This window comes from Cimex lectularius, unplaced genomic scaffold (assembly GCF_000648675.2).
Source record: "Cimex lectularius strain Harlan isolate CLEC.00 unplaced genomic scaffold, Clec_2.1 scaffold136, whole genome shotgun sequence".
Taxonomy (NCBI): Eukaryota; Metazoa; Arthropoda; class Insecta; order Hemiptera; family Cimicidae; genus Cimex; species Cimex lectularius.
The window spans coordinates 452,326-470,831 of NW_019394223.1; the positions used below are offsets into that span (position 1 = coordinate 452,326).

The 18,506-nt window shown below is 33.8% G+C and overlaps 1 protein-coding gene across 2 annotated transcripts in view; it reads left to right on the forward strand.

The window, feature by feature from the left end:
- Positions 1-18,506, forward strand: part of LOC106663826 (mannosyl-oligosaccharide alpha-1,2-mannosidase IA-like) — a 206,641-nt gene that overhangs the window by 77,782 nt on the left and 110,353 nt on the right. The window contains exon 1 of one of the 2 annotated variants that reach the window (XM_014388921.2): positions 1,355-1,522. The exons of the other annotated variant lie outside the window; for it this stretch is intronic. The gene's annotated coding sequence lies outside the window, so the exon portion shown is untranslated. Of the gene's footprint in view, positions 1-1,354; positions 1,523-18,506 lie in introns of those variants that run through there. 2 annotated transcript variants of the gene reach the window in all.

The following is an 18,506-nucleotide window of genomic DNA, read 5'->3' on the forward strand; positions in this document are numbered from 1 at the left end:
GATTTATTTCAATATTCTCAATACATTCACTATTTTTCGTGGCCCGCTTGACCAATTAATAACATTCAATTAATTAAGGTTTTAAGTTGAGATAAAAAAGTCAGCGTCACGAGCAGGCTTCGAACCCACGACCTTCGGTTAAGGTCGTGGGTTCGAATCCCGCTCGTGATACTGTCTTTTTTATCTCAACTTAAAACCTTAATTAATTGAATTCTCAATACACTCAGATGTGTTTTTCATTGTATTATAATTGTTAAAAACCTTTTAAATTTTCTGGAGAAGTCTGAAGTGAATAGATGAATTTTTGCATGAGCAATTAATCTGCTTGACGTACTCTTTTTCTACTTAACTATATTTTTTCGTCGGTTGATTCTTTTTCCAGCGAGTTAGTACTATGACAATAAAAATACAATTTATAGAAAGGGGATCACTGTAAGATGACATAACAAGGAAACAATACGACAAATTGGAAAGTGTAAATGTTCATCGAGTTCTTGGCACTATGTTTGTGCCATGTGCGACATTGTGTCACAATGTCGGTACATTTGTTCCAAAATGGGGTTTTTATAAGGTACAATCTACCAGCGATAAAAGTGGAAAATGAAACTCGATAACTAATTTCTAATAACGGATTTCACCTAATCTTGAATTTGGTGGGATTTGAAGGACGTTACTTGGAGTTTCTTAAAATTCAATGGGTTATGGTATACTGTTGGTCCATTCTCATTCACTCTCTCTCTTCTCTTCTCTCTCTCTTTTTCTCTCTCTTTCTCTCTCTCTCTCTCTCTCTCTCTCTCTCTCTCTCTCTCTCTCTCTCTCTCTCTCAAATTTTGGACTGACATCCCAGTCTTGGCCAATTGGGGTTGGATTGTGAAGCCCATTGGTTCATTCAGTTCATTGATTTCCTGAGAATGTACTGGCAATTTCCATCAGAGTTGCTTGAGCTCTCTTCATTGCATATCATATCATGCATAATACGCATATCATGAAAAAAGTGTCAGCATTTGTGTATACACTTTTTTTATTGCAATGCAATTTTGACTTGTTATTGGACCACGTAGTCTCAAAACTTCTTATGTACATTTATTGTCCGCAGACGAGGAAGATTGTATGTGACAGAAGATCGGCTACGTGAGAATCCTTTTTCTGGATTCTTGTTCACGGGCAATTTTTGTTCCTCTTTTTTTTTCTCTCTCTCTCTTCTCTTTCTGTCGCTTTACCTCTCTCTCTTTATCTCTCTTTACTACTCAATTCCTCATCAAAAAAGGGGTCGGAAAAACGCATGATCCTGGAATATGTGCTGGCGGAGCGGGGTGAACCGTTGGTGGGGGTGGATCGCTCCTTGGATCGGGAAACCGGCCGAGGCTTCAGTCCGACTCGGTCCCTCGGTTCGCCTCCTCGACTGGCTGACTACAGCAATCGCGTACTTGAAACGCCGGCTTCGCGTATTTTCAAGTGCCACTTACATTTTTGAGAACGGATGAGTTGTCCTCTCCATATTTTCTTTCAGTTTATAAACACTGTGAGTTTTTTTCTTGTATTAATAATATTTTGTATTTGAAAAAGCCAAAGATTTTTCTCCACAAATGGTACTCTACGAATCCCCAGAGTTTTACACACACAAAAAAGGATAGTTCATTATCTATTTAACGCCTTTTCTGTAAGATTAACTTAAAATATATAAATTTTTTTTGAAATTCATAGACATCCCATAAATCATATTTCGTTCCAGTTTTGATAATAGTAACCCAATACGTTTTTTCTTTTTTACATGATATCTGCTATTCTTCCTGGTTACCCCCAATTTCGTTTTATTTAATTCGAACTATAATTAAAACTTTTAAAAAGAGCCTACAGTAAGCAGAAAAAACTATTAACTTATTAATTAACTTATGTTTTTGTTCAATTGAATCTTTATGGATTAAACGTGGTGAAAATCCTTTAGGACGTCGTGCTTTATTATCGAACTCTAGTACAAAAATATTCGAAGGATTTATCTCTTAGCTTCTTTTCCTTTTTCAACTTCGGCTTCTAGGGATAGCCAAAATGGTGTGAAAATATTGAAGTTTTGTTAAAAACGTTGTTTAAATTTCTTTAAAGGATTTTATTTACAGATTTAGAAAAATCACTTCACTTTATTTTAACTTTTGAATCATCAATGGTATATTTTCTCATGTAGTTTGTATTTTTTTAAACTCCATTGAATTTTATTAAAAATATATAGCTACTAACTTATATTACATCGGAAAAATTATAGCTTTGAATATTAAGTAATAATACTAATCAAACAGCATAAAAAAAATTATCATTAGGATTCTATGAATTATCAAATATTAACACAATCATTATAGTCCTAATAAATTCCAATAATTTGGTGTTATAAATTGCTTAGTTAGAATTAATTTTGTATGATGAATAATTGATTATTAAAGAAATACTGTTTAGAAAAGATATCGTTGACTAAATTAATTCATAAATATTTTAAGAATATGGGAAAGGAAACCTCGCACTTTTCACTGAGGAAATATTTATTCATTTTTACTATATTGATGTTTCCAGCTAGTTCCTAAATAATCACCATATTTGACAGGAAGTCGACATAAGTAAAAATAATAATATCAAGTCAAACAATTTAAGAATTTTGAAGTCTGTTACAGTTTAAGTGAAAATAAAAGAAGATTGAAACGTGGAAAGTATTTTTCAAAAGTAAAACTCAGCTCGTGGGAATCTTTCTCCATTATGTCTAAGAATGTGTTCGAATCAGAAACTCCGATCTTTTCTAGTGCATCAAATGGCATTTCATTAAATCCGCTTTGAAAACGCAACTTTTACGTGTTTAAAAAAAACGATCTTTGGCTTTTTCAGGTTCTTATATCATCGAGATTGTCAAAAAATGAAAACGGTTTCGTCGAGGCCAATGAACAGAATTCGATGTTTTTCTATCTTTTCCAACCTTGCGGGCCTATTCCGGCTTGCAAGGACGGTTATTAAATAGGTTCAAAAAGGAAGAAAAAATCTGGGAAATCTTCTTGGTCGTATTATGGGAGAAAACTTTATTCAACAAAGCCTTTTATAATTTCCCTTGTAGAGTTCATGGGAATACGGAAAATTCTTATCGTATATCTTCATTTAGAAATAATTAATATATCTTCAAATTTTCTCCCCTTCCTTCAATGGCCTTTTGTTTAAACACAAAAAAAGCCTGTGCATTGAGTTAATTAGGCTTTGTTCTTGGGTTCTAGGTTGTGAAATTAATTTGAGTATTAAATTTAAAAAAAAATTAATTAAATTGAAATTCATTTTGTAAAGTTTCGACTGTCTTGAACGACAGGCATACAAATGTATATAGGCTAAATATTTACTTAAATGAAAAACCTCTTTAGAAACGTCTTATCTGATTCTAAAACTTCGCCACTCCCCTTGGGGATGTTTCTATATTAAATCAACACTGATAAGGGTTGGTTGGTACATATTTATTTTCTTTGCCTAATAGAATTTATGAAATGAAGGAAAATATATTTAAATCTAACATTACCCAAAAGCCAGAATAACCGAATAGCTTTTGTCTGCTGGGCAGCGTTTTTTTTTATATTATAGAAAAATTTGATACTAAAAAATGCTAATTGATCATTTCTTGCTTGATTTAGTCTTGTTATTTGTGCTTTGTTATACGTTCTTCACGTTCTAATCAGTAGTGATCCCTTTTTTAGTTAAAAACAAGAAATAATCAAAGTCATCTGGAAGAATTGGCTGAAAAAGGAAAACATGTTTATTTATTTATATGTTCGAAAATTTCCCTACATTTTCATGTTTACTTCAAAGTAATGCAATATTTTTTAATATCGCATTCTAAAAGAAAACATGTTACACTGGAAAAATTAAGTAATTGTGGAATGACCGTTCCAAATTTATCGTAAAAGTAAAGCAAGTAGAAAAATATATGACTCTTGAAGCGTAGAAGTCTGTATTCCTGTTATAGGGAAAAATAGCGCCAAAAAGAGCTCAAGCATAATACTATAAAATAACATAAACAATTCGAAACGAAAATTTCGCCTTATCAAAAGTATCACTAGCCCATTAATATTATTAAAAATAGACGGATTTATTGCCACTTGTAATAATGTAATGGACTTGGTAACAAGTTAGACGTACCGTCTTTCTTGTAATAACCTGAAATATACAGACAAGCTCGCTAATTCTGTTAATTACTATGTTTCCGAGGCAGAATTTATCAAAATTTACTCATCGCTTATGCCTTCTCATCTTTCATTACGCTAATGACGGTTCCTATGCCTCATTTTAAGGGGTTTTATTTCCCAATTTAACCCAGCAGGGGAATCGTGTTGAACAGGTGGCAGTTGCAATATTTTAGACATCATTTAAAATTAATGAACCTCGATGCCTTCAAAATTTAATATATAATGTGTACATATACTTAGTGTCATAAGTTCTACATCCTTAATAAATGTACAAGGTAATTTTAACTGGATTTAATTTAAATAGAGAAAAGATTATTAACATACTTTGAACATTTGAAAAATGGCAGAGGGAAAATTCGAAAGGTTGTAGTTTGAGATAGGGAGTTGGTGTCCGAGTGGATCTAAGACACGATAGCTCGAAGTGGTTAGAGCAGCGGCGAATTAAGCCGAAGGTCGTGGGTTCGAATCCCGATCGTGACACTAACTTTTTCATCTCAACCAACACCTTACATAACCACTTGAAAGAAGTAATTTGGTCAATTAGGCCACTAAACATAATGGATTATTAAAATAGTTTGTTGATTAAACTTATAAGGCATTCTTAAGTTAATTATATATAATAAATTTTGATTTTACTGTTTGCTTCGTCCACTGAGCATTTTCAGCGGGTTTTTTTCCATTTAGTTTGTATGTATTTTTCTCCTTTCTTTTTTTCCCTACTATACCAATGAAGGACTATGGTAGGAAACGAACATTTTTTTTTCATAAAATCGTTCATTGTACGATATAGAATAATTTCTAAACATTATTGTCGTCATCAGATGTCCAGGAACAAACAAAACCCAATAAATTCGTAATGATGATTAATATAGCATTGCTGGCATTTGCATCTCGTAAATCATACGCTGAATTCAACTGCAATACCATAAGAAAACAACTAGTTCACTTAACGTATGGGTAAACCCCAACACACATACAAAATTCGCCTTATCAGTCCAGTTTCTTTCTGTTTTATTCTCCTAATATTACATATACCAGACCCAACTGCTGAGAAAATGACATTCATTTCTTGCAAGGTTAGTCTTACTGAGGAGGTTCTTATGTTTTGGTTTTCGTAGTTACAAGCAGGAAAATATTTATTAAGAATATTCGTTCGAGTTTGAAATCTAAGCAACGGATACAATTAGCCCGTTGTCTCTCTGGAAAATTGTAAATTATTTACAAATTATAAAGGCAATTAGTTTCCATCTCGACATCAGAATAATTCTCTTTTTCCGAGCCATTCTGATAAATCAGTCTTGTTATAAATCATTGCAATAATTAATTATCCCCGTTTTCAATCTCACATTTTCAATTCCTCACCCCCCCTGCATATCGGAATGTAGATTTGGTTTGATCATTATCTGGAAAGTTGTCTATTTCATTGTGTTTTAAGAGAAATTTATGGGTTTAAAAGCTAAACTTTTTTTGGCACTTGAAGTTATTTGATCAGAACCATCAGATGTCTCAATTTTATCAAATCACAATTCCAAAATAAACCTCTTGTGCGACTGTTATATTAGTATTACTTTAATATTGTATTGTATATAATTGCGTTAACAAATAACTATGTTGAGAGAAATATATAGCTTTTAACTTTTTAACATCGTTTTTCCTCTTTCTTGGACGATTTTCATAATAAAATTGCGCAAAATTTAAACTTACTGTAAGTTTTATTATTTAATTACCGATATAAATTCTTTTGAAGGTCATTGTGTGAAGCGATTGTGTTGAATAAAAGGGCCATGGTCACGAGAACCACCCATTATTTGTTAACATAATAACCGCTTGCATAATTCCGCCTCGGTGTTTAATTTTTCCAACTTTTTATTATGTTATTTTTTATAATCGCTGCTATTATGTGCTAACCGGTTGACTTTACAATGCACGGCATCAATAATTTCTTTCATAACGGCGTCCGATGTACATAAGATAAGAAGTCAATAAGAAGAAGGATGAAGGATTAGAAACAAAATCAAATCATTGTTGATAAAAATCTAGTTTCGAGCAGGTTATTTATGGATTTCAACATGTTTTAATATTTTACAAACAAAATGTTAAAATTTTCCGAGTAGTGTTTAGATTTGCATAGTTAAAATGTTTTCTAATTATTTTATGTCAAAGTTGAAATTAAGGAAAAAACAATTTAATAAAAAGTTTCATGAATATTTTTAACTTATTTTTTTTATAGTTACAATGTGTAAGTTATACAGGGTGGCTATAAACAATTACAGTATTAAAAAAGAAGCATTTGCTTGAAATTTAGAGTAAGATTGTGAGTAGATTTTTTCCTATAAAGATAAATAATTTAATTTGTGTGTACAATAGATACATTTATATGCAGACCTATACAACAGGATTTAAATAAACTTGTCATTATTGAAATATCAGGTCAGACTGTGAGTTCATAGGGTCTGGCGATCGTGGGTTCGATTACGACCGGCGCCCCTGGAATTTTCGATCCGTTCCCCCCCCCCCCCAAATGATATACTGGATACACGTACTTTGGATAATGTGGAAAGCATAAAGCCATTAAAGAAACCGTAAAATATTTGCGATGGCGTTATATTTTTATGCATCTCGCTAGTCTTCAATTTTCTGTATTCCCGTAGTGTAACACATGCAATTTCTGCTATACGTTTTTAGCTGACGTTTTATCTGACTTTTTTATTTTTTTTTCCCACCATTTTACTCAACTCACAGCTAATATTTGATTTGGTGTTGGTGCCGTTGATAGAGAGAGAGATCTGATGTCTGTCAGGGATATATGTTGGTTTAGGCAAGACGCTGCCATTTTCTTCTTTTGTGAATTTTACATGTAAAAACGCGAATGTTTTGTAGGAACGTTGGATGGCAAGCATACCTAGATAAATGAATACATTTTATTACTACTTGCAATAAATAATATTATAAAGTATGTATTTTAGGATAAATAAGTGTGCTTTTAGTTTAAAAATCAACTATATATTCACAAAAATTAAAGAAGTAATTAAAGAACACCAATGAATGAAACCAAACTGATTCCCTTATGGGAAAAAATTCCCAAAAAACAAAATTGATACATAGTAAAAGAAAATAATATTTTTTCTTGAAGTAATAATTCGTTCTAATTTTTTCTGTATTTTCCATTCTGGTGTAAATGTTCCTATGTCATACATGTGCGCCATTATGTAGGTAATCGTTCATATTTTGTTTATTTTAAAACTCTTACTGTCAACGGTGACTAAGTGCAAAACTCTTTATAGTACCATTAGATTCAAAAAATGAAATCTTTTTGCCATAGCGAAACCAAATGCTTTTGGTTATTGATTGATATGCAGTATGTTTTTTTCTTCCTGCTTTGCGTTCACTATGCGGTCGGTTGTGAAGAAAGATCAATAATCGATAAACCATTCAACTGGGGCAAGATAAACGTGAAAACAAGAGTTTTCCTATATAACCAATGTTAATCATTCTTAATGATAGTAATAAAACCTTCAAGATGTTTTTAAAATAAATTAATTTTGCTTTCCTCGTTCGTTATTCTAAAAAAGGCAGTTATTTATGGCATCACGGAGTCTAGTTTTTCCGATCAAATTCATTAAATCTGATAAGATAATAATCTTGTATATTGACCAGATAACTTCTTTCTTTTAATTAATCTTTATGTAAGGTATTGGTTGAAATGAAAAAGTTAATGTCACGAGCGGGTTTCGAACCCACCCCCCAGCCAAAGGACGTGGGTTCGAATCCCGCTCGTGAGACTAGCTTTTTCATTTCAACCAAGACCTTCCATACAAAGAATAATTAATTGAAAGAAGGAATTTGGCCAACCCGACCACTAAATATAATGAACCTAACAATAAAGATTCACCGCTGCTCTACCTGCTATACATAGTGTCATAAGTTCTACATGCTTAATAAATGTACAAGGTAATTTTAACTGGATTTAATTTAAATAGAGAAAAGATTATTAACATACATTGAACATTTGAAAAATGTGTGGTGATTAGTGACCGTTAATCGATAATTATTCAGGAATCGTGAGATGCGGTCTGGTGTGATGTAGGTTTCAGAAAACCATTTTCTTTATCGTGCCAACGTTTCGATCTTTATTGAGATCCTCTTCAGATCATCAGTGCTCAAAGTGTTTGTCTTCTGTGTAATTATGCCATTCTCTCAACCCTCTGTAATTGACACTCAACACGACGCGCAAGAATGGCACAATTACACAGAAGACAAACACTTTGAGCCCTGAAGATGATTTCAATAAAGATTGAAACGCTGGCACGATAAAGAAAATGTTTTTCTGAAACCTACATCACACCAGACCGCAACTCACGATTCCCGAATAATTTGAAAAATGGCAAAACAGAGGGAAAATTCGAAAGGTTGTAGGTTGACATAAGGAATTGGAATTGGTGTTCGAGTGGATCGAGGTCACGATAGGTCACGATAACTGGCTGCGGTAGAGCAGCGGCGTATTTAGCCGAAGGTCGTGAGTTCGAATTCCGCTCGTGACACTAACTTTTTCATTTCAACCAAAACCCTACATAAATAATAATCTAGGACTCTTTCAAATTTAGCCTGGGAATTCGCCAATAACCGTAAACTTCAATCATATTACAACTATTCAGAAAAAATTTCAACCATCCGACAGGCTTTCAACGCTTTGCCTTTTCTTTTAGAGCCCTAGGAACTAAAAAGAAAACTGCGTGGAACTGTATGACCAGCCCAGCCACGTTTTCCGATTCAGAGCACAAAGGGTCCCAGAGCTGAATCAAGAGGCTCTCTTACATTCCGAAACCAATTACGTCCAATTAGCCGACCGTCATCGTAGGAGTGAAAACGTAATTGCAAGGGGTTCGACCAATTGGAATCGTGTTTGATTTTTCAAAAGTGAGCCGTGTTTAAATGGACGATATACTTTTAAAGGTAGGTAAGCTACTTAGAGCTGCTATTTCGAAATACGCAGGTCGGATCAGTCATATTTAAAATACTAACGGTCTCTCAGTCGTGTTGTGGATTCGATAAGGTGCGGACGTGTTTCTGGTCTTATCTCCGTTCACGGATAATTGTGCTGTTTACCTCGAACAATCGAAAAATCATTCTTCCATATAAGGATTATATAGAATAATTATTCTAATTTAATTTATATTCTTGTCTAATTTCTATTTCATTTTGCCATGTCAAGTTCAAGCGGGGGGAAAGATCCTCCAGACAAATTCTCCGAACACATGGAACTGGAAAATTGTACTGGTTATTCTATTAACAATAACAATCAAAAACAAAGAATTTCACTAAAAAGACCCGCGTCACCTGTTACAGGATTTAATAAAGTCACTGTAGTTACACCCAATGATAAACGAATAAACATTGACGGAAATAAACTAGACAAAAAATCCTTTTTGCTATCGTTAGCCTCAAACAGATATAAGACAGATGATGTTGGCCCGTTTGTTGTTTTCGTGGAGAGTCCCGACCGCAATGCTGGAAAAATTCATCCCATGAAATTGGGAAAAATTATTTTTTCATCAGGATTTAAACATAACAACGAAATAATAAATATGATCGCTACAGGACGGAATAGGATTAAAGTTGAATTCAAAACTAAGATAACAGCTAATTCTTTTGTAGATACCTCCTGCTTACACGAACACAATCTTTATGCTTATATCCCCTCATTTTTTATAAATAAGATGGGAGTGATCCGAAATGTCGATATAGATCTTGAAGATCAAGAAATCCTGTCAGTAATCCAATCTCCAATCAAAATTAAAAATGTTAGACGTATTACAAAAACAATCTCTGAGGACTCCACAATAAAAGTATCCAAGTTAGGTACATGTATTCTCACGTTTGACGCTCAAAAACTCCCGGAGAATGTATCTATCTATNAAGAGAACGTTTTTTCTTAAATAAAATTATCCATAATTACAATCATTGGCTAATATGATTAACGTAAGGCCATAAGTTAGCTTTCCTTAAAGGAAAGTTATATAAAAAAAAAAAAAAAAAAAACGGTCTCTCCTATTAAAATCATTCAAGGGAAGAAAAAAGCTGTCAATTCGGAAAAATTGAAGAAATGCGAAAAATTTAAGAAATATGTCTAATCATCCCTGACCATTTTCATTAATTAACCAGACCGTTGTGGTTTTTTCCCTGAGGTCTGCGGTTTTAAATCATTTTAAATTTTTGATATAGCGTTATAAACCACCAAACAAGTTTTATGTCGATATCTTGATATTATCTTTTTTTTAAATTGCTAGCAATTTGTTCGTCCCCGATCCCTCTCTATTGTTCGTACATGACAAAACATAAAGCTAGAATAGGCCGGTAGGATGGTCAGGGACGATCAAACTGCTGTTAACAACGTCGATCATTAGCATTTCATGTGTTGTATCTCGATTGTAGTGAAATGAGAACCAATTTTACCACGAGTTAAAATTTAAAAAATAACATAAATTCTCATACCAATTCAATGAAAGCACATATTAGTCCAAGCATTTTCCTCCAAATCAAGAATATCGATGTTACAAAAACATTTAACAAAAAACCGGCATAAATAATAAAAAATTGACAAGAAAATAATCAATGTAGGAAAAAATATCGCTCTGAAACAAACAACTTGGGGCAAGAATATCGTTGTTCGTAAATTATTAAAAAAATTAATGTTGGTTACAAAAACAACAAAATAGCGTACGGTTCGAAAATAAGAATAGTAGACAATACTCTTAGAACCAAAAGCCCTTCTGCAAAATTTCAAATTGCCACAAAAAAAAGGAAAAATGTCCAAATCATGGACGTGTAATGTAACCCCCTGTCCAACCCAAACCTTACTTAACCCAACTCCCCTGTAACGCGAAATCGATGACGCGAAAATGGTCACGCAAAAAAATTATAATCAGCCTAAAAACTTATTCATCTTAATTTAGGCAACAGAATTTGGTTCATATCATTCGGTTCATAGGAAACCGTTCAGAATGAGGAAGTGAAGCAGTAAGCTATAATAGGGATCTCCGATCATCCTGAACTTCCTTTTGTCTTATAGACATTTATCTATCAATAAATAATACAGACCAAATTACAAAGTGCAACTAGACTGTATAGATTGAAAGTTTTCGATCATGTTTTACGTATGTAATAAGACGTTGTTAATAACGATTTTGTAATTGTTTACGAGCGGCGCTTGCAAACCTTGCACGATTGATGTCCGTTCGTCGATAATTAAATGGACTCCAAATAAAAATTACTTTTTAAAAAGAATTTTATTGTAAGAGCTACAACTGTTCAGACGGGGCTTACAGCAGAGAGTGATTAAAATTACAATAATAAACTTGTAGGAAGGGAAGGGGTTTTAGATTAGTTATCAGTAGACATAGTGTCAGCAGTGTCGGATTACTGTTTCCTTTCCTGTAACTGATGATGTTATGATGAATGTGCATTCTTCACGGGGCCGGTGATAGGGTGATTTATTCTGGGGCCGCTCCTCCTATCAATTATGTTTTCCTTTTCTTCCTCCACCAAAGGAACGGTCCTCTTGAGGGATTCTATTTTTCAACTCCCAAACGGAAAGTTCTGTAGATTAAAAAAAAGTCCTCCAAAAACTCAATCGCTTTATGAATTATTAGCGTATTCGATTTTTATTGCAAAATATAAGGTAAATTTACATCGATGGACTTTTTTTTATTGGTATATGGAAAGTTTAAAAAAATATTGTTGAGTTGTTTGTAAAGCAACTCGTTAGAATTACGAATCGCTCACCCCCTCGTTGTTTTATTAATGTTCTGGATCCAATATTTCGACAGGGAAAAAATATCATCCACCATCTCTACGAGTCGGAAGTCTAGAAATCTGGAGGGAATCAGAAATCGGTATTCATTGGTGCCGAGTCCATAATATCGGTATATCAACGAGCCTGTCAATAAAAAAACCGTCCTGTAATTTCATTGGGCGTGGAACGCATTAGAATATAAATCGGCTCTCGAAAAACATGTATCGAGGGGAAAGACGATTGTCGACTTCTCTAGATTCGCTATGGCACCTGGCAAATTTAATTCTGCCGATTTTTCACGCGTCTGACTTATTTATTATTTTTATGATACAAATACCCACTATTTTACTTTTACATTCACTTACTCACTTTCTTGTTACATTAGGTTTTTTAATCCACTAGCACAGTAATTAACTTCATTTACTCTTCACTCTCACACTCGCCCATAATCGACCTCATTCGTCCACCCACACTGCTATCTCTATTATTCTCATCACAGTCCTCTAAAATTGCTTTTTCCAGTCCATTATTTAAAAAGGAAAAGTAAGATCGATTATACGTTAAAATCATTGATCAGTAATATTCAGAACACAATTAAAAGCAGAATATTATCGGTTGTGTCAGGTTGTTATAGATACCTTGTCATCGAGTGGTTGTTTCATTATGTAATTATTCCCGATTGATTTTCGACTATATTGATGCGCAAACAAGCTTAACTTTTTCCTTTTGTTTTATACTAATTTTGTCACACATATTTACTACATTTATTATTATTTGAATTATTATGAAGTAGGACGTCTAATCAATTATAGCAATAATTGTTGTGAACTGTTTTTAATTGGCTCTTCTTAGAACGATTTCGTCGACTAGATCATTTTTATTATCTTAACGAGTAAAAAATGAGTATAAAAATACATAAGTTTATAAGGCCTTCTTGATCTTCGACTTCTTCATATACTGCATAAAATTTTCTTCGCGCTTGGTTTGCGCCAATACGTAAAACCAATGAGTAAAGCTTGAAAAGTTCAATTTTTGTTCAAAATCGGGCATTTTTCAGATCATCTAAATATGTTTTACTTTTTAAATTCGTAAACTGTACATCTTAAAACATCACCCGGTCACATCACTGTCATCACTACCATCACTACGCTCAGCAATTCTCACGGAGGACGGTCTTGAGAAACCAACCTTGGCTGGCTTGAGTCAGGACGACGTGGAGGATTCAGAGAAGTAAGATGAGAGGGCTTGAATGGAAAGGTAGAGGTGAGACATAAGTTTATAGTTGTACTTGAGGAAGTTGGAACGGATGAAGGAAATTCTTCAGATACTTTTGATTCAAATTTGATGGCTTTTCTGATCTGTTTGTCCAAAACAGGTCGAACTATTGTTTTGTATAGCTTTAATTTATTACATTCTGATTTTGGTTCTAGCCATGTTGTCAGTTGACCAGTCTTATGTTCTGAGTTCTTGTCCCTTCAGTCTCGAGTAAGTATTCCACGTCAGACAGTGGTCTAGGTATACCACTATTTCCCTTGTCTCAGTTTTGTATGATGTAAAATTGATTTGGGTTCAATTTCACCTCCTAATTTTGCACCAATCGATGAGCTCGAATGTTCCTGGATATTGCCAGTGCTCCCCGATTCGGAATTATATATTTTATAGATAGAAGAAATTACAATACAATGTAGGTTTTTTCCTCTTTCTTCTTTTGTTTATTTTAAACTTTTTTTGTCCTTAATAAACTTAGTTGTGCCAATGAAGTTTACATTAGGCATTTACTTCATTAAGTACGATGGATTAGGTACAGTTCATTAGCTACCCTTTACCTTATACAACATTTTCTACTGGATGAAACGAACAGTTTAATTTACAATGACATCTCTCAGTAGAGAATCGTTTTGTATTATCTATTGTCTGTCTATGTTTTGATGTTTAAAAAAGGTGTCTTTTAGTTTCTTTAAATATAAACATATCGAAAGAAAAATAGTTCTATATTTTTGTTAGTATAAAGGAAATACTTTAGATTGAATTTATTTTTCTCTTTTCTTTAGAAGATCTTCTTCATGGAAATCTAGTGTGCGGTGAATCTTTATTATTAGGTCCATTATATTTAGTGGTCTGATTGACCAAATTAGTCCTTTCAATTAATTATTCTTTGTAGGTAAGGTCTTGGTTGAAATGAAAACGCTAGTCTCACGAGCGGGATTCGAACCCACGTACTTCGGCTGGGGCGTGAGTTCGAAACCCGCTCGTGACACTGGCTTTTTCATTTCAACCAAGACCTTACATGCAAAGAATAATTTATTATTAGGGTTTATATTATATTATCAAAAATATGTTTAATTTTTTTTACGGAGACTTACAAACTTTTGTCTGTTTTATTTACAAAATGTAATAATTTTGCTTTTAGTCTTTTTTGGACGTTTATATAAAGGGGCAAATACCGGTCGACTTTTTTGACATGGAAATTTGTGTTTTTATACTTTCACAATGAAAGTTTGGCCCAAACGGAGTGTGATACGTCGCCCATTGTTGTATTCCTCATTCCCGATATCGCTTATATATTTTGGTGTACATTTCCAAGTGTATATTTCATAGTGCGCCCTTCCCCCATTTATCTTCGCGTTGTAATTCATTACAAACTCATCCACGTCTCCGTGGGACAGCTTTCACCGGCACATGTGATAAATAGCGACCGTGAAATCCGTCTTGAGAACTATTGAGAACTACCGTAGCGTTAGCGTATTAAATGTACCAGGGCCGGGTGTTGATCTCGGAGAAATTATTAGTTTGCCGGTGGATTATTGTGTGTAACAACGGATACACTCGGTCACAAATCTCTCCCGCGGGACGGGCAAGGATTGTCCAAAGGGCTCCATGCTAATTCCCAAGCGTTCCCATTATCACGCTTCTCTGTGGACACAAAGGATCAAGTCTTCGAACTATTCCCCTTTCTATGGAAACTAATATGCCGACTTGCCGCTTAATCTTTTCTAATCGTTTCTAACAATTAATTACCTTACAGTTGGGAGGTTTAGAAGCAAATTTAGTAGTAAAATACATAAAAATGACAGTTCTGATTTCAACTATTTAACTTTTTTATCATATTTTCAAATGTACACAGTAAATACAAATGATGGAAAAACAGTATGACCACCCTGACCGACAAACTATGTGTAATAAAACTGACGTCCAACGGAAATGGTAAAAAAGAAAGAATCGCATTGACTAGCCTGCGGATAGGCCGAAAAGACCATGGAGATGCCTTTATGCGGCGCACAAGTATCAAACATATATTAACGGAGTACGAGGAATAGGTGTGGCCTGCCCGCAGACTTTGAACAACTTGTAACTTGCAGTGGCATGGGGCGTCGGTGGTGGCAACTGTTGAGTCGTTGACGCGGCCCTTGTCTCAATAAAATGTGAGGGTTCGATCAAGCAGCCCGGCATTCCAACACGACGTACTTACAAATGGACCTTTTTCAAAAACATCGGCATTCTGAGGGTTCATATTCCTTATAGTTGAAATACCCTCGTAAAAAAACTTGAAGCCGATGAACGTACATATATGGTCACATATGGCCCTTTCATACGTTGGTCGCAATAATATCCTCAATTTGAGCGCATGTATTTATTAGCGTGAACGTTGGAGCATGTTTGACTGAGCTTGTGATGGAATATCGAGTTATTTAGGCTGATATAATATTTACAGTGTAATAGGAAGGGGGTTAGTCACAGGCGTAATATAAAAAACCCCGAGCTGAATGTATTTATTTGCGTGAGTGGTCAACTGTGTATGGGCATGGACTGTGTGAAATATTGACTACCCACAGAATGTCGCTCCAATTAGGTTAACATATGATAGATAATACGTGATTTTTACTCATATATGAATGTATTTATCAGCGGGAATGAAGGGAGAGCGTGTTAGTGATGAACGCCTTGCCGTAGTTTTAGGTTATTATTTTATCATCGTATTTGTAGGAACAGGGTCTCAGCAGTATAAATGTTTTTAATTATCGACCTAGATATTTTAAACATTTTAATGATGTGTGGAAAGGTTAAACATCAGAGATCAATCGATAGTTTCAGATGCAGCAAGCTTATAAACATCACATATATTAACTTATTTTATTTCAATAAAATCATGGCTCATGTTACAAATTACAAAATTTCCATTGTAATCCTAAATTTTGAAATTTAACCATTATGAGAATTTTTTTAGTAAGAACTAAAACCATGATTTAAGTTTTAAAAAATAAACACAGTTTGTGTGAACTCTTGGAAAAACCAAAATAAAATTTTGCTTCCTTGGTTGTCCTTATTGTTTCTACTAATTTTATTGCAAGAAAATTGTCACTTGTGCCACAATTTTCAAAAATGTCAATTGGAATACATAATTTTTTAAACTTAACTAATATGACTCGATCGAAAAACCGTCAGCTGAAGTAGTGTTAGTGACATTAGGCCGGAATTCATTCCTCATAATAAAGTATTCTTGTTATAAAGTAAACATAAAACATATGACATACAGGCTTACACCCTCCCTGCGCGTTCCTCATTCGAGCTAATAAATTACTGCACTCTCCAGACATGATACTGTTTCCGAAGTGTACTCGATAACCTTCCAGGTGAAGGCTACTCCCTTCACTCCCGCAAATAATTCACATTAACACCAACACCCAACACATAAACACAAACTTTACATTTAAAAATTGATAGCCTGATCCTTGCATGCTACCGGTTGTAATGCTACTCTTAAGTCAGCAGAGACTATGTAACAATTTTGTAGCATTTGGTATTCTGCAGTGGAAAATATACTCAACACTTATTTTCTCGGTAAATAAGGGTCCCTTTACTGTGCTCGGGCGTTAGCCTGGTATGGCGTATGTATAACTTTTTCCATGTCTTTCTTTTTCGACCCTTACGTTGTGAACCACCATTATAACGTGAACATAACAGTGATTTAGTTCTATTTAATTGATAAACCTCTTCATTACGAAGAAAGCTTTTAAACTGCTTCTGAGAAATCAATAACCCATACGAAATAATTATATTATCAAAATCTAGAAAAAAAAATCATCAGTAATAAATCTAAACACAACGTCTACTGTTTTTAATTTTTTCTTTGCAACTCTCTACTCTCCAATTGATTGCTTCCCAACCTCGAGGGTAAATATGTATATATCGGCGATACATTTCCAACGATAATAAAATATTTTCTCAAGGAATTCCAAACCTGTTTGGGCATGTATACATGAACATGTATGTGGAAAATTTTCCATTTCATCTATCATGTTAATTAAAAGGAGAACCTAAAGGCTTTTTGTACTGTTTTTTGTTTTGTAAAGTTATATAATCTATCAATAAGTAAGTAAATATGAACGTAAAGAAAATTATGGAATCGAGAATGAACATAACTTGGTTTATGGCACTTCTTAATAAATCCCGTTTAGTTTCCTTTCTGCTATAATTTTTTGGAACGCTAGCTTTTTATTGAATTCCATCATTGCTATGTGCTATATCGGCACTGAAATCTCCTCATTTCACAATCTGAACAGAAATGAAAGGAAGGAGAATCCTGGTTTGTCGAATTTATTAAATTTGAAAATACAGATTGCCACTTTGCAAGAGATAAAGGGTCCTAGGGGCACCAGTAAAGCCGGCCATCCATCAACCACAATAGGTCGAAACCCCCTGCGGAATCATGTTTCCCCCCTCAAAATCCAAATTGACGAGTTTGTGAAGAAATAAGGCTATGTCGTATAACCGAGGGGTATTTTTCTTCTTATCGCTGAACCATTGAAGATATGGTGAAATTTTCAGCCCTCGAGGCTATCGTAGATCTGACATGGACGATAGCTCCCCTGTTGGAAAATAATTTCAATTTGACATGTACCATAGCACTATCGATTTTTTTTTCAATCCGTTACTAATAAATTTAATCTTGTTTAAAGTATTTTATACGATATTCATTCATTACCTCTCTGCCGCTCTGTTATTCTCTCTCTCTCTCTCTCTCTCTCTCTCTCTCTCTCTCTCTCTCTCACACACACACACACACACTCTCACACTCACTCACTCACTCATTCTCTTAAACAGAATAATTTTTAGCAGGATGAAGAGGCAAATGTTTTATTGTCGAGCTTTCCGTGATTATATTTATAACCATCATCAAAGCTGTACAAAATTTAATGAAAACATTAAATTTATCTTGAAATTCTTAGTAAAAATCGTTTGTATTACTTCTTAAAAAGGCAGGAAAATGTCTAAAAAGTAAAATATTAAAATAAAATATTACTTAAAAATATGATTAAAAAAATAAAATATTAAAATTGAAATAAAAAAATACTAATAACCTCGTAGATAATTATAGTAAAACAATACAGTAATATAATTGATAATTCAAAAGAAAAGCAGTATATAAACTAGATTGTAATATTAATATTTTTGGAATTTGGTCGTTTCAGAATCTGCCTATCCATGCTAAGTTGGTGTGTCAGTTTGTCGTTTCG